The 18,492-nt window shown below is 40.3% G+C and overlaps 1 protein-coding gene and 2 long non-coding RNA genes across 3 annotated transcripts in view; 1 reads left to right on the top strand and 2 right to left on the bottom strand.

Annotated features, from left to right (window-relative positions):
• LOC106946788 (uncharacterized) overlaps positions 1 to 884 on the bottom strand; it is a 14,160-nt gene extending 13,276 nt beyond the window's left edge. The window contains exon 1 of the long non-coding RNA XR_001424825.1: positions 874 to 884. This is a non-coding gene — a long non-coding RNA (uncharacterized LOC106946788). The remainder of the gene's footprint in view (positions 1 to 873) is intronic.
• The window catches only part of LOC106946787 (amyloid-like protein 2), a 64,337-nt gene that overhangs the window by 18,944 nt on the left and 26,901 nt on the right, over positions 1 to 18,492 (top strand). The window lies entirely within an intron of this gene.
• Positions 14,954 to 16,077, bottom strand: LOC106946789 (uncharacterized). Its single transcript, XR_001424826.1, has 2 exons — positions 15,616 to 16,077; positions 14,954 to 15,526 (listed from the first exon to the last, which is right to left on the bottom strand). It is a non-coding gene; the product is annotated as an uncharacterized LOC106946789 (long non-coding RNA).

Raw genomic sequence — 18,492 nt, forward strand, 5'->3', positions numbered from 1 at the left:
TGTCGTTTGGTTTTCCTGTGTGGAAAGTGTCTCTTTTTCCTACCACCAGGTGGTGTGTGGGTAGCTCGCCATCCTCCGTCGAAGGGGGAGAAAAAAAAACCTGACCGTCGAGTAACGGATTGTCTGAGGAAGTGGATGTTACTTGTTCTCATCAGAAGGTAAATCAGGCATCAACAAAGCCCAACCGCAGCTCCTCGAGTTTTAGGGATGAATTTATTCAGCGATGAGTCGAGTTGGAGGTTTGAGATTGTTTTATTAACAACCGACGCCACAACCAACAGTGAGCAGCAGCACAGTGGAAAACCCGGAAATACACATGAGGGTCCCAGCTGTTAAAGGGACGGCTTAAAGGGAAGGTGGTTGGGGCGTGGCGGTCACGTGGGTTACACAAGCAGGTGAATAAACCAAGTCAGAGTGTCTCTGAGACGGATGCCTGCGTCTTCTCCATGCAGACGTGACTGATTGGCTTCCAGCCTGGCTGTGTCTTGGTGGAGTTATATTCTCCACTAATCTGATTGAAGCCCTTCTGTCCTCCCTGCTGAGAGGCAGGAGGAAGGCAGAGCCGGGCTTAATGACGGATAAGGGAGCCTACATTACATCCGTCATGTTGCCCCCAGTGAAGATGGACTCCGTGTCGTGTTTCACGCTCCGCTGCTCTTTGGGAGGCGGGGATATGAAGCCGGGAGCTTGTTCGATCGAAGCGCGTATTGGTTTAAAACCAATGTGGGTGGCTGTCAGAGAGTGGCAGGCAGTGAATGCTGCAGCTAACTCAGCTGGAGCGACAGAGAAATCGTTTTTACTGGAAGGAGTCACTGTGCCGCTTCGACTGCAGGAGGTAGAGCCAGTCCAGAAATGACACTGAGATCATTTAACACAAACACAAATTATTACATTTCATTAGAGTGAAGTTGGGATTCTTTAATCAGAGGAAAACAAATGTTTGATTGAATTAGATGGCGGAAATTTGGCCCATGAGAATTTCATTGAGTTTCCAGTCTGAGATTCTTCTGTCACACTTAAATAAGTTCATAATATTAGTTGAGTTGATTTTTCTTTTCTTTTTGGAAAACGGTAATCATTGTGGTTGAGTATTTACTGACATCGATGCTTCGGGTGGTTTAGGAAAGTTTCACAAAGACTGCTGAGGTTTCAGCAGCAGAAAACGGCAGCAAGAAACGACGATGGCGTCACTTCAGAAACTAACTCTAGACGTCCCATCCAACCGTCCACCCAACCATCCACCCATCCATCTATCCATCCAACCGTCCATCCAACCGTCCACCCAACCATCCACCCAACCGTCCACCCATCTATCCATCCATCCGTCCACCCAACCATCCATCCATCCATCTATCCACCCAACCATCCATCCATCCATCTATCCATCCATCCATCCGTCCATCTATCCGTCCACCCAACCGTCCATCCATCCATCCATCCATCCATCCATCCATCCATCCATCCATCCATCCATCCATCCATCCATCCATCCATCCATCCATCACTCATCAGGGATATATTCATCCACTTCAGAAACCCTCTGAGCCGGTCGGCTCATTTGTCATCATCACTCCTTTTCTCCCCAAGATTGCCAAACTGTCCTCCGTCCAGAAGGACATTATTGTCCCTTCAGTGATTTCTGGGTCTCTTCTCAGCAGGATGTATCAAGAAAACCCTCTAAATGTAATATTTTTATCTCTTTAACAGAGGTAGCACAGTTCCCTCCTGTGACGTAAAGATCAGGAACCTTTCAGCCTCCATCATGTCGTCCTGCGTTCAGTAAATGTAATGTTCTCTCTGCTCCAGGGAGGCTCCTCCACCTTCTGGATGTTTCCACTTTGTCCTTGAATCTCAATGTCACCTCACACCGAGCACCTCGGTTTCCCCCACAGCTCTCCCTTCCTCCTCTCAAATTTCCAACACTCTCCTGTTTTATATTTGTCCACAGAAACAATTTGTCCTTCTTTACGTCGCCTCTCCTTTGTGTTTCTCACCTCACTGCCACTCCTGCCGCCTTACTTTCCCAATTTTCTTTTCTGCTCGCTCAACAATTATTTGCTCATTAACTGATGGAGTGCGGAGAGAGTCATCAGCGAGGCCTTGCTGCGGCGCCTGTTCTTTTATTGACAACTCTGCCCGGTCCTGAGCAGCAGCTACATGGCGCTGCATGCTGATGAGTCCAGCAGCAAAACAGAAAACCGGAAAGTGGGAGTGGGGAATCGAAGGAAGGATGCGGCGACCTGTTTGCGCTGAACTGCGAGGAAATTAGAGGAAAAGGAGGGCGAGAAAGGGAAGTGAGCACAGGTCACTTCTCCCAAATTGCCTCCTCTCAGCATGAAAGATTAGGAGACTCTGCTCACCAGCAGGCGCTGGAGAGACACGCTCCTACCGCTAATCCTTGCCCCCCTCCTCGGTTAAACTGCTGAGCGAGCAGAACAAAGAGAAAGTCTGCGCCTTTGGGAAAACACAGACTGCACTCCGATTAACAGCTGCTTCAGGTGATTCTTCAGAGCTGACCTGTTTGTCCGAACAGAAACACCTCCAACGTCTCTTTGAATGAAACACAGATTTAACCAGCCTCTTCTTTGAAGGATTGTTTTCAAAAGGTTGTGGTAAAAGTTGCGAATTTTTGCACGTTTTTATATTTCCATTTGGGTCTCAACTGTTTCTAAAAACATCCAACCACCACACAGGTTGGTAAAAAGTTTTTTTTTTGTTTGTTTTTTTTGGTGTCTGGAAAATGAGCCATTTCAAAAACCTCCCCACTGTTTAGTCACAATCTACAGGTCCTAGCAACCCCGGTGAAGCCAAGCCCGTTACCTAGCAACCCAAACTGAGCTCTGGCATGTTTCCTCTGCCGGTTTTTCTATGGTACAATGGCTGCTGGAAAAAATTCCGATGTTTTTTGTTATTCACTTACCATCCAGAAACAACTTGCTGCAGCTTGGTGGTTGTGCGGGAGGCTTCACTTCTGCTTTTCAAAAATGTTGTGTAATTGCACATTTGAAATTGGCGAGTTTTCATTAAGCAAATTTAACTTTGAAATTTCAATTTGTGTAATTATATGGTCAATGGAAACACAGCTTGCTGTGTTTTTGGACTGTGGGAAGAAGTGGTGGAGAGCGCATGCGTGCAAAATATGCAAAAAGACCCCAGGCTGGGTTTTAAACCCAGGACCAGAGTTGGGTAGTGACTAGTTGCATTTAATTAGCAAGTTTTCTGAAGAAAATACTTTTAGGAGTATTTTTAACTACGCTATACTTTTTACTTTTACTAGAATAATTTTCTTATGAAGTATTTCCACTCTTGCTTGAGTAAAATGTTTGGATTTTCTACCCACTGAATGAAAAACAAACGCATATTAAACCAAAAATTCACCAGACAGACACACTCCTGATTTAGTTTCTTATATGACTTATTGTCATTTTGGTCCTTAAAATACCAAAATTTCCACTTAACCTTATATGTTGCTCTGTCTGATAATGTAATTTTTAAATATCAAATGATTGATAACTTGATCAGTACTTTTTACCAAATAATGTTTTACTACGGTTCGGTTTTTGGGAACCCTGTAGTGGTGCTACCAGCTGCTCCAGTTTAAAACCTCTGGTGGGAAACCCCTGCTCCCCCAAACCTTCTTTCTTCTCAAGCAACCGACTCCTGACTCTTCTCTACTCGCCGACTAAATGGACCTCCCACCCTGCACACCCAGGCTTTTAATAAATGGACAGGCAACGGGCAATTTAATCATGCTAATGCTCATGTTATTGATCTCTCCGCTGGAGGAAACTCTGGGTTGAATCTGCAGGCGATGAAGTATAAACACAGAATCAAGTCGAGGGCAGACGCTTTGTCTGAGTCGAAGGTGAGGCCATCTATTTTGGTTGTAAACATCTGGCCTGGTGATGTCAGGAACGTAATCCGCTCCGCCCCACGTGGACGATTAAGCCCGGATAGAGAGGGCTGAGAGGGCCGGCGGCTCACGTGGATCCAGGAGGCGGCGGAGGCAGGTGGGGAGGTGGATGTGTGGAGAGAGTCGAGGCGACGGGAAATGGATTCCCACCGAGTTGCTCAGAGTGCTCGGATGAAAGGAGGGCTGAAAAGGTTGCTCACTCGGAGAGCTTTTAGTGGACAGAGCGGGAAGAATGGGCGATTGTACCGGCAGCAAGAGAGGAACACACACAGCTGTGGTGTTCCCTTTAAAAATACAAACATTCCAGCTAAAAACAGGACCAGATGGAGTTAAGCTGTGAATGTTAGACGCTAAATGGGCCTCAATGTAGAAACAGAAATGTAAAAGAGAAATGGTGGATTTAATCCTCCTGCTGGATTTAGATCTTAGGTAAATCGATAATATCTATTGCAACACATGATCAAAATTAATAATAAATAAGTCAGAAAGGATGTTCAATCCAGAACCGCACAGCATTCTGGGAAATGTAGGGAGAGGAAAGACTTTAGCTGCTCCATCTCTTATGGCTAGCTAAGAAATGTTGGTGGAATCAACTAACTCACTCACTCTTTCGTTACCTAGCAACTCATTCGTTCTTTGGTTGCCTAGCAACAACCTACTGAGTAACCTGCACAGCAGCAGTTTAAAATTTCTCCATTGTGTCTCAATACTTCTTAAAAATAAAAAACAGCTTGAAGTTAATACTGAGAATAAAGGTCATGACAGCAGTTTGGCAGCATTTCCAATATAAAAAGAAAAACTAATAAGTAATCATTGATATCAATTTTAGTAATTGATTATTCTCACGATTAGTTGAATTTAAAAAATGGCTGTGTGGCTGCAATTCATTTAACCATTTAAGCTTATTTTTTTATACAATATTAGAAATACATAAAAATAATTCAGTTTGTTTTTTGAATAAGAAAACAAACATTTTATTTCCTAAAATGCAGAAATGTGACAAGATGGTGCTGATCTGTTGATTATTTCTCAATTAACTAATTAATAATTGAGTAGAAAAGGTTCATATTTAGGTAGAACATTACCTTTGCAGATGAATGTTTTCATCTTAATGTATATAATGTTTGTACAGTTTTATCTTAATTACTGCTCTGAGTTTGTTGTTCTTTTAGCAAATTGTCTTTTTTTGAGTCAGAATGCTGTTGGTGAGTAATCAATTACTAAACAAGTCGATTATTAGTCTTTCAGTCGATTAATCACAAATGATCAGAGTAACCGTTTCAGTACTTCTGTTAACTGATATAAAATCCTTATATTGTGATTACATTTTTTAGTTTTTTAGTTATTAGTTTTTGTGGTCTGTCTTGAATCTAAATAGTTTGACTGCCCTTGATTTATTGTCATTTTTAAAATTGAATGTAATTAGAAACAGATTATATAGATTATATAGATACTAATTGTGTATCTAACTGAAACATTTCGATTGAATAATCTAAATTCAGAGGTATGCATACTTTTGTGCTTCAGTGTACAGATCAGCTGATTATTTTTTGTAACATATTAGAGTTAAGCTCTTCGTCATCAGCCTTAAACAAAAGTAATTATCTTCACTGTGAAACAAAGAAATAGTTTATCATCTGCTTAGTCTTTGCGAGCAACAAGTTGCAGGTAAAACCCTCGGCGGGATTATCTCCTTATCGCCTCGGCTCAACCTTCGCAGCTGCTTTTTCAGCTGATTTACTTTAATGCACAGACCTCACGCTCAGAAACGTAAAGTTTAATGTGTTGCACCATAACCTAAAACCAGCGACAAATAAAGCAACAAGTAACCATTTAAAAGCACTTTTTTCTCTTCGTTTTCTCCAACTTTTTGGGGATAACAATCTGTTGCCGATATAAACAAAAACAAATGTTTCAGTTTATTTTGAATTATTGTAAATATGTTTCACTAATAGATAACAGAAGCTCTTTTGACACACAGCTCTTTCTTTTCATCATATTTGGTGACAGAGTTGATGGTCTCCATTTAATTTATCTCTAAGCATTTAAAGAAAACATTTCTTCTTCCTATTCTGTCAGACTTCTTCTGCTTCTCCTTTTGTGACGAGGTTGGATTCGCTTCGATGGTTTGTAGAGGAAGACGACTCAGTTGTTTGTTGCTATTCAGTTTAATCCAGTTCAGTTCACGGTTTAATGCACTTTTACACAGAAATGGATCAAGTTCAATACGCAGTTAAATGGAATCAAATTAATTCTGTGCAAAAAATACAAGTTAATCCACTTCATCCCAATAATAAAGTCATTCTTATGCCCAATACTTTCAAATCCAGCTGAGATTTTAAACTGAACATCATTTATGTTTTCGTTTTTCATCTTGATCTCTAGGATGTTAGGAACAATAAGGCCAAACTATTTATTGAATAAAGACTGACTGTTTATATTTGTTAGCGTTAGCTTGTGGTCTTGCTCAGCTGATTTTCAGGCCATCTGAATGTTTCTCAAGTTGTTTCTTTGGACTTTTGCTGCTTTTTTTGTTTAGTTTGTGTTCAAATACCGGGTGATTTTCAGAGAACAGATTGTTTTCTGCCTGTTAAGCCAATTAGCTCTGCTTTAAAAAGCCTCTAGCCATAAAAATGTGAGTGCTGTTAAACTTTTAAACGCCTGTTTCTTTTCCAGCCAGAACATAATTGCTTTGACAGCCGTTTATTTACAGTGATCCTCTATTATCTGCCCTGAAATGTGATTGATTTTATGAAATCTTTGGGATAATAACACAAAATTTTATTAAACGTGTGACATTGAAGCATTTTTGTTATATTTATCTTCTAATTTCAGCAAAATATGGAAACATTACCTGTTTTCACTAGCATTTCATATCTATGATTTGCCATTTTGTCACTTCTTGCTTCCTTGTCAGACCTGAAACAAACTGTTTTTTACCCTATTTATGAGTTTATGTTCTATTGTAGTTGAGCATTAGTAGTTAGATATTTATATTCATGCTCTTATTTTGAAGTGGGTGAAGACTGCTTGGGTAGCAGTTCCACTTCCTCTCCTCAGAAACAAAATAAGAAAGAAGGAGACATAAACACAATATCTAAGGATGATATAGGATATTTACATCAAAATCAACCTGGTGCTCGATGGCTGTAGTCTTTTAAAAGCAGATATAAGTTGAATTGACGTTAGCGCTTTAGCATTAGCTTCTGCTAAGCCTGTGTTGGTGTAGTGCTTTAGCATTAGCAGAAATTGAGCTTGAATAATGCTGTAGGATTAGCATAGGTAATTATTAAGCTGGCAGTGTCCACCACTGTGGTAGAGTTTAAGTAAATGTGCTTGTTGTTTTACAAAGTTTTTTTTTTTTTTTACCATTCTGCTCTTCATAATGTAGCAAATTAGAGTAAAGCAAGCTGATGGCTGGTTAATTGGTAGCGATATTTGTTTGGGTAGCTAACTGGCAGTCTGCTGCTTTACAGCTAGCTGCTTGTAGCCTGCCAGCTACATGGGAAAAAAAGGGAAAAAGTCCAAAATTTCTGAACAGACCTTTTGGGAAATCTGACTGATTAAAGAAAATGTGAGATATTTCAAATGGATTAATAATTTAAAGTAAATCTAATGTTGCTGGGAATAAATTAGGGCTTTATTGCTCCTGAATTCATCTTTCTTGAGTCTATGTTTGTATTTTACCCAAACGTGACACAAAAACACAATCCATCTCCTGGCTATCACTTGATGTTCCCTTACCCATATTTGGCAGCTGTGCCTGCGAACATTCAAAGCTAATTTTCTTTCCATCCTCCATGCTCCCTGCTGCTCTGCAGATAGAAACCAGTCTGCCCCAATAATATAAGCAGGTAGGGCAGAAAAATAATCCCATGATTGCTGTGAGTGACCCTGAGAGGTGAAGGAGAGCGGACAGGTTTTGTTGGGAGTTTGTGGAGGGAAATGGCTCCTCGGTTTCCTCCGGCTCGGCCTCGCTTCCCGCTCCGCTGGCTGTCAAAACGAAAGGATAATAAAACGCAGGATGCAGCAGGCATCCTGATGTCGACCGTCAGCCTCTGAGTGAATGTTCACAAGCAGCGCCTCTGTGTTTTCTGTCTGACGCAGGAGAAAACAGCAGAGGGAAAGATGGTGGCAGCCGCTGCCAGCCTGACAAGATTGAGTGAAGATTTGAGTCTGCAGAAAAAGCAGCCTTTGTCCTGTGATCATTTCTGGCTCTGCTTCTCCTGCTGGGCAGTGCTGGTGTTTTTAGTTATTTATTTATTGCTAAAGCTGCTGGCTTTTTGTTTGCTTAGACCTAACACTTGCAAAAAATTAATGGGTTTTTCTGTGAAAGACACAGGGACACGCATTTCTTAGAAGGCTAAGTGTTGAAAGACTTCAACTGCAGTCGTAGAAATGAAAAGAAAGCCAGAATGCTAATGACACGATCTGTTTAGAGCCAAGAAATTCAGCTTTCCTCAACCTCAGGAAGCTCTCTTTTAATTAGATTATGAAACAAACACATAAATATGTGTTTTTGTAAGGTTTACACTTTGCTGTTCCTCTGCTTATGAGATGTTTTGGTCTTAAATTCTTTTCATCTACAGCTATTTTTGCCTTCCTTCCACTGAGCGGTAAAGAACATGTCGTTTTGGTTTGGTGAGCTATTTTATGTCTCCACATTTTCAGGAGAGAGTTTCCACCGGCCGTTAGACTCTCGCTGGTCAGGCGTAGCGTCATATAGTTACACAACAAACGTGACGCGGTACTATGTCTGGTTCTTCTCATAAACGGTGATGATTTTCCTTGGACTGTGTGGTGTGACACCAGCAGCCCCATCCTGACCGTTTTGTTGTCCCAATGGATCTACATCTGACCCAGGAAACCTGTGGCAGTTGTATGGACGGCCTTTACAATGGCAACAGACAAACCGGACCGACCCATACCACTCGATGGAAATGAGTTATTGGACAACATTCGAATAACTCAATTCTAGTTGGGGGTTTTTATAATCCAGTTATCTGTGTGTTGGCGTTCATACTACTATCGGTTTGATTGGGCACCAAAATTACAACATTTCTTACATTTTCAGCTGCTGCGGTTTACTTTTCCCTCCTCGCCTATTGAACCGTTGGAGGAAACTACACAAAAAGCTCTGAAGAAGACACGAGCGCAACTTCCTTTTTCACAAAATATAAACAAAAATGGAGTAGTGTCAGATTTAAACGGTTATACGATTTCTCTTTTGTCTTTGATAAGAGACCACGAGTAATTTCTCCCTCTAGTGCTACACTCACGCGTTTGTTTTGGTAATATTTACCCAGAATCCCCTGTGCTATAGTCCGCTTCCTCCTTTTGCAGTGGTCTGTGGTCCGTTTGGTGTTCACATACATTCGAAACGCATCAGAGTTCACTTCAACTGAACTGAGACCTGGGTTTATGTGGGCTGGATTTTGCTTTTTTGGTACAAATCAGACTTTGACTGCACAAGCACACCGACCCAAACAAACCAGACCTTTGAAACAAACAAACTGACTTTGCTGTGTTTTTATGGAAGTAATAATAGCCGCCGGCGCTTATGGATCAATTTTTAGAATTGCTGGGCAATGAGAGCCAAAACTATTGTCACAAAATCACAGCAAGACTGGATAATAAATCAATAAAATATATAACAGTTGACCTGTGATCAATATCAATAAATAATATGTCTGATAGAATATTCAGTAATTTCACTGAACCCCAATCAAGGCAGAGGAAAGACTTGAAGCAAAGTCGGTGGAATCAACTGACTTACTCACTCTTTGGTTACCTAGCAACTCATTCATTCTTTGGTTACCTAGCAACAGCCTGCCGCAGCTGTAACTGGCGCAGCAGCAGTTACTCCTTGAAAATAAAATTGTGGAGAAAACAGAATCATAAGTTTGGCCGTTTTTTAGATGTTTAAAACAAAAAAAAAACTAATCAATAATTACTGATATCAGCTGATATGAAACATTTATATCGTGATACGTATTTTGGTCATGTTGTCCAGTCATATAAAAGATGAAGGAAATGTTATAGAAAGATCCCCTTGATACAAGAGAAAGCTCAGGTTTTTTTTTTTTTTTTTTTTTTTTTTTACAAAATGGCTGCTTCCATCAACTTTATGTTAACTCATTAATTGATAACTCGCACCCCCAATTTCTCCTGAGGGTTTTACGGTCAGGCTGGGTCTCTGTGACGGAGAGGGCCAGATAACATGGCATCTCTCTGGTTTACAGCAAACGGACAACTTTCTCAAACGGCCCGTCTCCATGGAAACCATCTACAAAAGCATCCCAGCTATTCATGCAGAGGAACGAGAGGAAAAGAGAAAGAGAGAGAGGGGGGAAGAAGAGAGATGGAGGAGGAAGTAGCATAGAGTAATGGAGAAGTGGATTGAGGGATGAAAGTAGGGAGATGGATCATCAGACGCCAACAGCGACAGGAGAGGAAGAGGAGGGGTAAAAAAAGATTAGAGGCAGAAAATAATAACAGCGAAACAGGAAGGAGGCCTCAGTTATGAGAGGCTGGAATGGGAGAGAATGTGACGGATTGATGGAGCGAATAAAACCTTCAGCTCCACCATGTCCTCCTCCTATGAAAACAAGAAAACGACCCTCGGCACAAAGCCACGTCTGTCCTCCGAACAAAGCAAGCAGAGCCATCGCCATGGCAGAGCCCGTCGACGCGTCCAGACATCCCATCACCAGCAGATGCAGATCCCAGCTGGAAACCAGGAAGTCTTCACCAGAGACTTGGAACGAACCAGTTTCGACATGCTAGCTAGCGACGCCACCCAGTAGGTGGAGAACAGGAGGATAAATAATCATCCATCATAAGCCTCTAATTGTTTCCACTTTTCGAAAACATGCCCTGAGGGGAAAAATGAAAATTACACCTCATTTCTTTATGCGTTCTCTACAAGAAACCAGAGTTTCCAGGTAGATCAAAATAACTCCAGGTCTTCTTAAAGGGGCAGTACTACGTGTTTTTCACACATGGAGTGCTATTTTGTAGCATGATAAAGCAAATAAATTTAGTTTCAAAACAGTTTCCATAAAATTTTACTAAAAACTTTTTTTTTTCTATCTTTTACGCCGTACTTCATTGTATTGAAGTCCATACTGACATATATCTAAGCTTAAAAACAGATATATGTCAAGCGGCCGGATTGCTCTGACAGGCTAAATGAAATTAAGCGAAGGCAGAGTTCTTGTTTCTGTCAGAGTGAGCTTTTCACCATCGGCTGAAAGAAACCAGCTGCAAAATCCCTTCAGCTGTCAGAGGAAGGCGGGAAGTGAGGGGACATTTTTCACAGAGATAAAAACATCACGGCTGGCAGCCAAACATGTAGTTGGAGATCTTCCACTTGGTTGATTTTTATGCTGTTGCTTGACCTTCGGTAGCTTTGTGCTGCTGTTTGCAGAGCGTCTTCACTTTATCACAGGAAAGCCCTTGAAGTACCGCCACTCTCTCCCCTGCCAGTATTACATATACTTTTAGGAGTATTTTTACTATACTGTACTTTTTACTTTTACTTTCTGGATGGTAAGTCAACAACAAAACACTCTTCTTTTCCAGCAGCCATTGTACAGTGCATACAGCGGTTAAACCAGCTGACCAAACCTGCTAGAGTTCTGTTGTGGTTGATGGGTAACAGGCAGAACTCTGCTGAGGTTGCTAGGTAACGGGCGGAACTCTGCTGGGGTTGCTAGGTACCGGGCAGTGCCTGCTGATTTACAGAGTTGGATAGTAACTGGTTACATTTACTCAATTATATTTACTTAGTAACCTTTTTGGAAAAAAATATTTTTAGGAGTATTTTTACTACGCTTTGCTTTTTACTTTTACTTCAGTAATTTTATTATGATGTATCTGCTCTTACTTGAGTAAAATCTTTTAGTAGTCTGCCCTCCTCTGAGTTATTTTCAGCAAATGTAGATCTAGGAGGAACTAAGACTGTAAGTGGAGCAATTCTGGGCCAAGAGAAGAGAAGAAATGCTGATAATTAGGGCAAAGATATTTTTCTCCCCCTCAGTGTTTCACTGGGGAGAAGAAAACCCTGCACTAGTTTTAGGAGCCACAAGTTGGGCCTGGTGCTGGACGATAAATTGTCCCAGAATTGCGATATATGATAATATTGTTGTTTTGAGACCATTTTCAAGCAATAATTCAAGAACACATTCTCATTGTTTATAGTTTAGGTTTAATATAGTAAAAAATTGTGAAGCAGCCAGCAGCAATCAGAAACTACTGCCATGTTGACACAGCAATTAACGCAAAACATTTCTGACTCTTAGATGGCTCTTTCTGAACGGTCCAATCCAGATCTCCACAAAAAAGTCAAATTTTAATGTTAATGTTTCCATTTGTGAGGGAGTCTTCACTGAAACAGTGATATGTTTGTTCCAAACAGGCTGACAGTCTGAACCGGGCCTGGTACCACTGGGTCACACCACTGGTATAGGTGATGTAATTTTAGTTGAATAAGAACAAAGTTTCTGTCTGGTGAGGTTAAGGAGCCATTCAGAGGTGATGATGACCTAAAGGAATCTGCTTTTTGCTCTGCTTTTTGAGCAGCATAAGTCAAACAAAATTACCAAAACAGAACTTTCAATACTGAAGAAAAATAAATTAAAACGTAATTTACAGGAATTTATTTTGCTCCTAAGAGGTGAGAAGAACCGGACTGTGAGCTGCGTTTCTTTAGTGAGGGAGAAACTTACACTCAGCTTTATGTGTAGCAGTAAATTTCACCGCTTTTGGTTCTTGTGTTCAGAAAGTGGCATTTACTGGACGCCATTGTTCCCCAAACAGTGTGGGCACTTTCCACAGAGTTTGTAGCGGTGACTCATCGAATCTCAGAACGAGTTGAGATGGAGACGACAAAAAGGTCTTTTTCTCCTAATTTACTTAGGAGCAGAGTGCAAGTCCCCTTTGGCTTTTTCCCCTTCGCTTCTTTTTAACCACTCTGTTTTTCGTCTCTTGCACCGTGATGGGAGGAGGTAGAGGTTGGCAGGAAAATGTCAAAATAATAGAATTTTGCAATTGTAGTGTTTTCATTAAACAAGAAATGCCGTTAAAATCGCAAGTAAATTATTTTGTTCACGTGGGAAGTCGGTAAAAACCATTCAGCGCTACCATCCTCCTACCACTTCCTGTTGTCTTCTTCATCATTTTTGCCAGTAGTAACATCCAGCTGTTGATCACATGACCCATATTATGCAAAAAACATTTTTATCAAAAAAGCGAGTTTTTTAAAAAATTGTCCTTTTTCCATTGACCGAATTTATTTTTGTAATTCCAGTTTGTATGATTTCATGGTGAGTGGAAGCACAGCTATCCTCCAGCCTGTCGGCTGCTATCTGCTGATCCGTCTCTGTTCTGGTGTCAGCGACTCAGGTCGGAACCTTCCTGTCTGCTTCACGCCCATACGAGTCTCACTGATAGTTAGAAGGCGGCCAAATAAATATAGATGGACAGACGAAACACCAGGACGGACAAACAGAGGATAAATAATGGTCTAGATTGGTAGAGAAGCTTTCATAAAACAACTTTTGGTGGCTGAAGGCATAAATAAAATGATTTGCCCTTTGAGGGATGACTGGGTGATAATGGGCTTGAACATTTGAGCCACTAAAAATATGCTTTCATTGGGAATCGCAAACGACCACTTGGATACAATAATTAGTAGGATATTTAGAGTGTAACGCTGAGTGGCCAGTTGGTTGCCTTTAATAACACCTCTTATATTGATGTATGGGGTAATAAACACACAGAGAGCGGTGGGGCAGCATGGTGTTGGTAAAGAAAGAAAAGAGTCAGAGGAGTGTGGAACAACTGTAATCATAAATTCAATATTTTCCTGATATTTCGCAGCTCTCCTGTGTTTTCTGTGAAATTATGGCTCTGTCACTCCTTTACGAATCCAATAAGCATCAATAGTAAAAGCAAAAGTTGTGATGTGATACATTATGCGTCTTTTGGAGGGAGTGAGTGATGTTGTATAAATGTATTATTTCAGTGTAAAATAATGGTTATAGCAGTAAGAACATGGGCACATTTATGCTAATTTGCTAATAGTGGAGCTAATTTTTAGCTTAGCTCTTTTGTTAATGTTGAAAACGTTTAGAGGAAGCTAAAAAGCTACAAATTTAGGGGAAGCTAAATTTATTAAGCTTTCCTTCAATAAATTTTCCAGATAAATTTTAAAGTGCTAATTTACTTTGTCGTTTTATAAATTTTCAGTTGAACAAAGTTCGACATCTGTTTATGTTTTAGTTGGCAAATGCTAATTCAAGCGATTAACTGTTTCTATTCGTGCTTTTATCTTGAAGTGAGGGAAGCAGCTCTGTTTCCTCTCTTTAGTTCTTTCTTCTTTTTTTCTTAACTATTTAAAACAAGAAATGCGCAGGAGCAAAATAAAAACAGTAGAGAGCGAGATAAAAACAGTAATTCAATATTTAAGGACTTTATAGAACATGTAAATTATAGCGTGAGGTTTGTAGTCTTTCAAGAACAGATGCAATTTAAATAGAAGTTGACGCTTTAGCATTAGCTTCTGCTAAATACCATTTTGGTTTTGCGCTTTAGCATTAGCAAAGCTAATGTTTATGATTAGCGCTTTCAGATTAGCACAGCTAACTTAAGAGTAATAAAAGTATTATTTGTATTATTGTTGGTATTGTTTATTTACTATTATTGGACAAGTATGAAAGTGTACACATTAAAAATGTATGTATAAGACTGAAGATGCTATATTAAAATAAAAAGTTAAGCGTTATGAAAACAGATGGGATAACACAAGCATTAAATATAAAACCTAAAGAAAGGGAAGCCAGTTTATCTATGTTGTATGGATTTTTGTCTGGCCTACAAATTGTACAGAATGAGCAAAATGCTATAATACATTGTGGAAATGCATTTACGCCATAGCTGTATCTGCAATCAATAGGACAAATGATAAAAGTCCATTTCCTTGTTCTGGGAGCAGACATGAACCACTTCAGTTCATCAAATTAATTTTTTGTGTGTGTGTGGTTTAAATGGACAAGAAGTTTAAATACCTTTCAGTGATGTTTGCATTGTTGAGTGATTTTACGCCGTTTTGTTATTCCAGCATCAGGCTCGGTTTTTTCTGCTCATTTTCAGTCAGATTTGGAGCAGCTTTGTTTTGCAAAATCAGCCTGCTTAAAAAAATCCAACAAGAAAGTCTGGATGGGAATTTGGCGACTGATGCAACAACCACAAAATACATGGCACATTACAGCAGCTAATGCAGAAATATTATCATCTCTCTAATTACAGTAATTCCTGCCTTTAATGTGGAAAGCAGCGAGGGATCAGGACGGATTCTTCCTCCCTCTCCCTGCATTTCTCTGTTTTTTTTCTCACAGCTACGTCTTATTTAAGCATTGGGTGCACCACAGGGAAGGATTAGCTGGATTATTGGTGCCAGGCATTTCTTTGCAGTCACATGCACCGTTAGCACGTTGGGAAACCCACCGATCCTGAGCGGCGCCTCGTTTTTAAGGACCTCTTGCCAAATTTAGACCGGTTGCCACGGCTGATTGGGACTTGCGGGGGTTTATAGCCCAGTTGACACCAGAGCTGGAGGCAGAGGAAGTGTTTTTACACAAAAACATGTCAGACATGTAAGGCCAGATGTTGGTATTGGTGGAAAATTTCAGCTGACGGACCATCGGTTAGGCTCAAACTCAGTTGTTCTGCACATTATGGGTCTTAGATGTTCAATCCTTCTCCTGATTATGTGCAACACTTCTATGTTTGTCGCAGGTCCTGTAGGTTGACTTCACAATAGTCAGGCTCATTGTATTTATTCTAACAAAACAGGAAATCAAAATAGGTGGCTAACATCAATCCAGCAGCTTCTGCCACTATGTGAATTAAGATACAATAAATAACCCTAAACAAACTACAAAGCAACGGCTCCGAATGAGCAACAGTTAGCAGTCGTCAAATTAATCATAGTTACAGTGGGAAACATTAATAATTATGACAGTTAAAAACATAAACAAAACATAGCAGAATTACTCATGAAACACTGTAATTAAATCCGTCTAAAATGTATGTTAAAATATAATACTGGCAAAGAAAACACAGAGCTGATCCCAATATACCACAGTTACCGACGGCAACAGAAAAAGGGGGAGGAGCTGTCAGTTACTGGTTGCTATGGTAACCACCAACTGCCCTGCTCAGCGTAATAGAACTTAAAACACGAATAAATAAATGTCTGGAGAAACAACTTGTTGACTAAACAAAGTAAATTCAAAGAATAAATAAGTTTTGACAAACTTCACATCTATAATTTCGTTAGAATAAAACCCTCCTACATACGCAGCCGGTGTGTGTCCTGAAATCACACTGCGGGTCGCTCTAGTCAACATACACAGACTAACACACTAATTGGATTAGCGTCTTTGGATTATTATTGCCCGGATGACTTGTGGTAACCGACCCCGGCCCTTCCAGAAGCCTCATCAAAATCAATGGATTTAACTTGAACAACATTTTATCTCGCTAAAACCATAAATTTAAATGTTTTGTGTTGGGATTAGATGTGATTATTTGAAAAGTGAGGTAATATCTTGTAAAACCACTTGTTGCTGCAACTGCAAATGTTTTTTTTTTTGCATTTATCTAGATTCTGACATTTTTGCCTTTTCTTCTTACTAAAATGCGATACCTATAAAAGTATTCATTCACCCACTTGATTTGCTTTTACAAATTAGTAATTAATAAAATTAACAAAAATAAATAAATGTCAAAATAAAAAAAAGACAATTACATAGAAAATATGGAACATAAGTGATTCCATAAATATTCACTGACCTAATTCAGCAGAGGTCTGGATCAGCTGTAGTGGGATGATTGGGTTTTTAGTCAGACCTGTGAAGACATTGTTGCAGTAATCAATGCAACTAAAGAAAAATGCATGGATGAGTTTCTCTAGATCTCGCTGAGACATTTGTCCTCTAATCCTGGAGATGTTCTTTAGGTGTCAGAAGGCCGACTTTGTAACTGTCTTTATGTGGCTCTGAAGGTTCAGACCAGAACTCAGATTTCTGGCCTGATCACTAATTTCCAGCTGTATTAACTGAAGCTGTGTGCTAAGATTGTTCCTCTTTATTTATGCTTTTAAATATAAATCTAATGTGTTGTCAGATCATAAAAGATGTTTTAGTTCTCTGAAGTCGGAGTCACCGGGAATATATTGATTTTGAACAAAAGTGGCCTAAGTATGGAGCCTCGAACCACACATGTGATATGTATTACTCTCAAATCACTCAGAAAAGTCTCATTTTATCAAATAAGATAACTTTGGTTTTGTTCAGTTTGTCGCTGTTTATCAAGAAACAAATGGCAACAAATAACGATAAAACGATTAAATGGTTCACTTTTTTTGATCTGCATCAGAGTTCAAACGAACCGGGCTTTCTTCACAAACTAACCAGAGTTTGATTAAAGTGGACTGAACAGGTCTGTTTTGTTGTTGTTGTTGTTGTTTTCTGTTTTTATAAAGTCCTGTTGTGACACCATGAGAAAACGTTAATTTATCAACCAAAGAGGTCCAGTGTTCCCAGGTGGAGTCTGCAGAGCTGCATTTAACCGCTGTGGTCACAGGAAGGAGGATCTGTTTGCATCAAAAAAGCTCCACGTTCTTCTACAAGCAGCCCGTCCATGTCTCGGCTTGTTCCAAGTTTTGCTGAGGCCACACAGAGCTGCCCAGTAAAGCATGTTTTCCTGCTGGAGGCAGACTGGGAATGCAGCAGCCTACTGGTATGTGTTGAGGGGTGAAAACAGGCTGAATGATCCTCAGCTCACGCAGCGCTTGTTGCATTAAGTCTGGATTCAGATGAGGATAGTGCTCACAGCGGCTCGTCTTGCTGCCGTTCGGCTCCATCGAGCCGCCTCTCCCTCTCCTCCCTCCTTTTTGTCTCTCGCAGCGTGGATCAGCCTTCACACAGCAGCAGGTGTTCACACTTACACATGATATTACATCCCAGTGAGTCAGAAACCAGAGATGAGACGGCTCAATCGCTCGCTAGGTGTGGCACCAGATTTTCCACACTGTGTGTGTCAGAGTAAAATCTGACCTCTTTCACTCTCTGAGGTCGGGTAGATATTTAGATATTTAGTCTGATTGATCCACATCCACTATGTGAATCAGTCGGCGCTAACCTGTGCACTGAGGTGGTTTGCTTTAATTAGTGTTAACAATGCAATCAGCCACTTGATTAGCTAAATGAACCTTAGTGCTGCTCACCCTTAAAAACCGATGTTTGTGTTAAATTAGAGCTAAACGCCTCAGATCCAATTTAAGATCAGTGTTGGCAAGTTATAATGCAGGAAGACGATGGAGGGAGAGAGATAGATGGAGGGACAGAGATGTCCAACTTTTTCATTACTAGTTAAGCTATACGTCACTCTCATCATCCATCCCTGCATCCCACATAAATCCAATCTATCCATCTAATTTGTTCGTCCATCCATCCATCATCTTGTTCATTTGGTTCTGATCCATATGTCATAAACTAGAGAACTGGAACTTG

The sequence above is a fragment of the Poecilia latipinna genome, unplaced genomic scaffold (genome assembly GCF_001443285.1).
Source record: "Poecilia latipinna isolate Pla-1442-1.1 unplaced genomic scaffold, P_latipinna-1.0 Scaffold205, whole genome shotgun sequence".
Classification (NCBI taxonomy): domain Eukaryota; kingdom Metazoa; phylum Chordata; class Actinopteri; order Cyprinodontiformes; family Poeciliidae; genus Poecilia; species Poecilia latipinna.